This window comes from Myotis davidii, unplaced genomic scaffold (genome assembly GCF_000327345.1).
Source record: "Myotis davidii unplaced genomic scaffold, ASM32734v1 scaffold102, whole genome shotgun sequence".
NCBI classification, from domain to species: domain Eukaryota; kingdom Metazoa; phylum Chordata; class Mammalia; order Chiroptera; family Vespertilionidae; genus Myotis; species Myotis davidii.
This window is the reverse complement of record NW_006293778.1, coordinates 1,797,201-1,803,636: the sequence shown is the minus strand read 5'-3', so window position 1 is coordinate 1,803,636 and position 6,436 is coordinate 1,797,201. Positions and strand designations below refer to the sequence as shown.

Here is a 6,436-nt window from a genome sequence, read left to right as displayed (position 1 = left end):
CCATCTCTCCCCAGAAATATTTTGTTAATTTAACAGGGGTTCAGAGGGAAGGGGCCAGTGATTGAGTAGTTTTCTGTACATCTGTATTCTCTTCCTACGCTGGTGGACCAACAAATCAACAGGCAACCTACACTAATGTCTCAATAAGTTGACTGGTTTGTTGAATGCAAACTAACTTGAGATTTGGGGGTTTTTGTTGTTGTTATTGGTTTTGTTTTGTTTTTTACCTTTTTACTACCAGGTGGACTCACATTTTCATATTTAAGTGATGCAAAAATAATGTCAGGGTTACTGCTGCCTAACTTTCTAGTTTTTCCTAAGTCTCAAATGTATTGAAATTGAATCAAATATTTGATAGAGTCTGAATGACGACCACAGAGCTGTAAAATGAGGAGGAATCTCAGCAGGTCCTTAGCCCAGGTCCTTGATTCTTGGAAGACAAAAGGAAAAAAAGGTTAAAATGTGTAGTGTACCTTTTCAGGAAGCCTTGCATAATGCTTCCTAACTTTCATACCCTCTTATTTAATAAGGTGGGGTTTTTTTCACTTTTCACTTTTTTAATAGCATGTATCTTTTCCTCTGCTGATTTATGACCTATTTGAGGAATAACTGTATTTTACATCCTCAGTAGCCCCATCATTTAACACAATGCCTTGCAAATAGCAGGCCCTCGATAAACATACTGTATGTCAAAAGAATTAGGGATGAGAAGTCCATAATCTCTTTTTCATGTGTTTGGTGTCTAACCCCCCTCACTGTCTAGGTTAACTAAAGAATTTCATGCTTGAAATCAGTTAATGTATCTTAATTTTCTGTGGCAACTGCAATAAATTGGTAACAAATGCTCCATTATTAACTCCTGTAAGCTTCTCTGCTCTAAGATTAAAAATCTATACTAGTTTTCCCTCACAGGAACTGTTTTTTATTCTCTTAATTATATATGAGCTTTTTTTAAGGCTTTACTGACCTCAAGTTTGTTACTTTGGGCCAAGACCACACAGGACCTTGTTACTCTTCCCAGTTCCATGTGCAGTGCTGTCTCTGTATTTTCAGAAACACCTGCATGAAACAAATTAGGTTCCCTAGACTCTACTCCATGGGGCTTTTACCCATTAGTTCCTCATGCCCCTGCTTCAAGGAAGCTGGTTTTCCTCAGGCTAACTTTTCTAAGTTGTCTCTGCCTTCCTGTTTACTCTCTCTCATTCTCTCCCTTTCTCTCTCCCTCTCTTTCTCCCTTCTTCTCTCCTCCCCCCTCAGTCCCTTCCTCCCACCCTTCCTTCCTTCTTTTTTTCTCTGTTTTTTTGAAATGTTATTGTATAGCTATGTCTCCTAATAACAGCACTTCATATGTTTATAATGATTTTCCAGTGTACAACCTCTTTTCGCAGGTAACATATCATTTGATTCTTACAGGATAAGTAGCATGCCAATGAAGAAACTAAGATTCAGAGAGGTTAAGTGGCTTGCCTAAGGCCACAGAGCTAGTTACAGTTTGTTTTTAAATTCTTTCATTATCCTTAAAATGAGGGTGATAATTCAGATCTTAGTCACTGAAAGCCAAGGGGATTGACTTTACTGAATTGCCTGCCTCCTCTCCACCACTGCCCTCCCTTTCAAGTGAGCCTCACTAACTGGTGAATTATGTACAAGCTTGAACCTCAAACCTTTGATGTTAGAGCCTCACCACTGCCCTCCCTTTCAAGTGAGCCTCACTACCTGGTGAATTATGTACAAGCTCTTCACCTTGAACCTCAAACCTTTGATGTTAGAGCCAAAGTCACCTTGCCAGCTTGCTCTCTCCCTACTTCCTACTCATACCTCTTATGCAGCTAACACATCCGATTTCCTCTCTTTTAAAATATCTTTTTTATTGATTTCAGAGAGGAAAGGGGAGAGGGAGAGAGAGAGAGAGAGAGAGAGAGAGAGAGAGAGAGAGAGAGAGAGAGAGAGAGAGAGAGAGAGAGAGAGAGAGAGAGAGAGAGAGAGAGAGAGAGAGAGAGAGAGAGAGAGAGAAACTTCAATGATGAGAGGTAATCATTGATCAGCTGCCTCCTGCATGCCCTGTACTGGGGGATCAAGCCTGGAACCCGTGCATGTGCCCTTGACTGGAATTGAACTGAGGACGCTTCAGTCTGCTTTAGTTTGCAGGCCAATGTTCTATCCACTGAGCCAAACCTGCTAGGGCACATTTCCTCTTTTTGATTCACCTTTGTCCCACTCGATCCTCATCACATCTATAGAAATTCTATCCTTCCTGTGGGTCCTTCTCCCATCCAGGCTCTTACTGGAAGCATTTTTTTAAATATATTTTTTATTGATTTTTTACAGCGAGGAAGGGAGAGGGATAGAGAGTTAGAAACATCGATGAGACAGAAACATCGATCAGCTGCCTCCTGCACACCTCCTACTAGGAATGTGCCCACAACCAAGGTACATGCCCTTGACCGAAATCGAACCTGGGACCTTTCAGTCCACAGGCCAACGCTCTATCCACTGAGCCAAACCAGTTACAGCTGGAAGCATTTTTCCTCATATCCATCTCTTGCCACTCCCAACTCCCACTAGATATGTCTCCCTGGCATTTGAATTCTCATGACAGCCTCTTGTGTCTTTAGATGGTTTCTTGTGGATTCTCTCCAATGTGCTATTTATTTCTGTCATTCTCTCTTCTCCTCTTAGACCAGCGGTTCTCAACCTGTGGGTCGTGACTCCTTTGGAGGTCGAACGACCCTTTCACAGGGGTCGCCTAAGACCATCGGAAAACATATAATTACATATTATTTTTGTGAGTAATCACTATGCTTTAATTATGTTCAATTTGTAACAATGAAATTGGGGGTCACCACAACATGAGGAACTGTATTAAAGGGTCGCGGCATTAGGAAGGTTGAGAACCACTGTCTTAGACTAAGTTCCACAAGGATAAGGATCAGGTATCATTCACATATCATAGTGGTAGGAACATAGCTTTGGGGTGCAAAGACCTGGTTTGTATCTCAGCACCATTTGCCAAGACAAACTTCATATCCTATCTGAGCTCTAGTTTTCTCATCTTTAAAACTAGGTGCCAATAATACCCACTTGCAGAGTTTCTGGGAAGGAATATCTATAACAGGGGTGGGCAACCTTTTTGTGAGTGCATGCCAAAACCAGCAAAATCTCTGACTCAAAATTCTTCTGCATGCCAACCTAATTTTTTGAGAACACGTTACGCCTACTTGATATCTCTTAAGGTGTACGTATGTGAAGAACCTTGAAGAAATAATGAAATTCATTCGAGCGACAAAAACACAGTATATGATGGTGAAAAATACATTTATGGTCTTTAAGATAACTTGTTATGTAAAATTATTTATTTATCTAAGATGCACCTACACTGAATTTATCTGAAAAATAAAAAAGTCGATATTAAGAAAAAAAATTGTAAATGGAAGATTATAAGAGAGGGTTTCGCGTGCCAGAAAAAGTTACTGGCGTGCCATGTTTGGCACACGTGCCAGGGGTTGCCCACCCGTGGTCTATAAAATACCTCACAGAGCATCCAGCGCATGTAAGGGCTCCTGCCAGTGAAACTGAATAGATTAGAACTGACTGTGTAATCCTATCACAGTGCAGGCATGTTTCTAGTGTAGGAACAACTGGATCCAAGCCCAGCCTTCCTATTTGTGTGAGTATTTTCATATTTTCTTTCCTGGCTATGTTTATGTCAGTGTTAAGTCTTATCTGAATATTCCATGTTCAGGCCTCTTAAAATTAAAGCACATTTGTTGGTGTAGTTTAAAGTACTAATAAAAAATTAACATAATATGCTTTTTTTAAAGCATGTGGTTTCTAGTTAACACTGGGTGTGAATCCAAACTGCCCCTGCTCTCTAACCGTTGCCCTACCCTCTCCAAATTATGACCAACTCAAAAGTTGTAGTTGGGATGTCTTTCACTTTCTTCTTTATTGGTCTGTATGTTTTGGGTTTTTTAAAATAAAGAGGATGTATTTCTAGAGCCCAGAAACAATGAGAATATTATCATAGGTGACAGCAATAACTTTCAACACACAAACGTCCACTTTTGTAATTTGGATTTATAAATTTTGCTTGATTGTTCAGTGCCTTATGCATGTAAATATCTCATACATTTCAGTAATTACTAAGGAGCAGGGTGTTTCTTTTTGAATTATTATCAACTAATTTTTAAAATAACTAAATAAGTCAATAACTGACTGACTACATCACCAGTCAGTTTTACCTTTAAGGGGACTAATTTTTCTAATAACTAGAAATTAAATGTTGTCCGTGTAACCAAAGTTGACTCAAAGCCTGGACACAGGACAAAAGTTGAATACAAATTGCATCTAAACTTAGAGCAGTCAGAGCCAAAGTCATGGCTATAGTCAGTATGTTATTTTGTTAATGTGGGTAAAGAGGGCTTTTAAAAGAAAAATAGAAAATGGGGCAAACCTTGTTTTAATCAGGGAGTATAAGGAAAGAAAATTAAATGCCTATGTTACAACTTATTCTTTCAGACTACCAATAACATTTTCCCTTAGCCTCAAGAGACAAGCATAAAACAATGGCTCAGTGCTTTAGAATAGGAACTAAAGTTGTGTACTGTGCATGGATTTAGTCCTATATAAGAGGAAGGCAGCATTTAAAGCTGGTGTTGCCTCCTGGGGAAAAAAAGAAAAAAAAACAACACTGGGATTCTGAGTCAAATATGTATGCATTTTCTGTTTTTCTGTTTTGTGGGTCTTTATTGCTAAAAATATTTTTATTAAATCACTCTGGGCATCTTTAAGCTTACTGTGTTCTTGGTTGCTCATTTGCAAATCTCAAGTCATGATATAATTATGAAACATCTTGAGTTATTAAAAGTAGAGAAATTTCACTTTGTTTGTGAACTGAACAGCAGACCAGGCAATGTCTTCAGAAACAAAGATTTTCTTTTTTGATGGAAAAAAAAAAGTTCTTTTTCATTATAAGTTAAAATGAGGGATGATACCAGGACAAAACGCAGAAATTGTCAGCTTGAAAGCTGTAATGTTGATGCTGTCTACAGGACACACTCCATGAAATAAATGCTTACAAGCATGGGCTTCAACTCAGACTACCCTGAGTGTGAGCCTTGGGTCTACCACTTTCTAACTATGTGATGTTGAGCAACTTAACCTCATGAAATCTATTTCCTCATCTGAAACATGGGGATTATAACATTTCATCAGACTTAAGATGCACATTCTTTCACATTTTATCATCTCTAACATCAGGATGCATCTTATAAATGATGGTATGTCTTGGTTTCAGTAGCAACATTTTTTTCTTTCCTTTTTTTTTTAATTGGAATAATTTATTCTAACAAAAGTACAAAGTATGGAAAAATTAGTGTGTTTGAATGATTTCAGAGAGCAGAGAAAGGTTCACACTAGCAGGTGGAGTGTTTAGCACCTTTGAACAGAGATATTCAGGGTGCGGACACGTGTCAGTCCAGGCTACGACTACCCAAGAAAGATCTGTGTGACTGAGGGTGTGCTGATCACAGAACAGTGCGGTCATTTGGGTTTTTCTCTACATGTTGAAAACACCACAGAAAACAGAGTGGGAAAGCTGTTCACTGAATTCATGGCTGGTGGTTAGAAAAATGGGAGAGAAATGTTGAAACAGAGGAGAAAGAGCCCGGGTGAATGAAGAGGTCAGTCAGATGGACAGTCCGAAGGCGCTGACGATACAGAACATGGTCTTGTTCTCCCATCACACGGTGCAGCTCCTGTCAGTAGAGCTGTCCCAGAGGCAAGAACTCGCCGTGTATTCTTCTGCATAATTATACAGGTCACAATGTATTTGAATGGTTTTCCCAGCTTGGTGGGTTGGCTTAAAGTTTGTTCTACTACCTTTGTGATCCACTGATTGAATTTGCTGTGCTGGTAGGCGTTGCCACGGATGGCACTTTCTACAGCCTCTTTCACAATGTTACTCACTTTGTCAACAACAACAGTAGTCTCTTCCGCACTCTGGTAGTCTTCCATCTTCCCCTGTGAGTCGCCTCTGTGGCCCTGATTTTTTTTTTTCTTTCTTACTGGTACATAAATTAATTGTGTGATTTACAAACTATAGCATTTGCTATTCAATTAAGTAACTAATATACACTTCTAGGTAAAAATAAAATAATCATATAAAACCTTATGCCCAAAGGCTCTCAGTAAACAATACTTACGAATGTTGTACAGTATGATTTCTGTAAATGCTGGCATTTTCCAGTCTTTTTGGTCATAATTTTTTCCCCAAAACTAGAAGTTCATTTCTTTGCTAAAATCCTTGTTGTTGGAACAGTCTGCCTACCAAATTGTTCATCAGATTTCCTCTAATATCTCTGACAGCAAGATATTGACCCTAAGGACTTAAATCTGAAATGTGAAAGGTAGTTAAAATAAAGTTTATAACACTGTA

At 38.9% G+C, this 6,436-nt stretch overlaps 1 pseudogene; it reads right to left on the bottom strand.

Moving 5' to 3' along the window:
- Positions 1–5,327: 5,327 nt before the first annotated feature.
- Positions 5,328–6,040, bottom strand: LOC102751526 (annotated as a pseudogene).
- Positions 6,041–6,436: the final 396 nt, after the last annotated feature.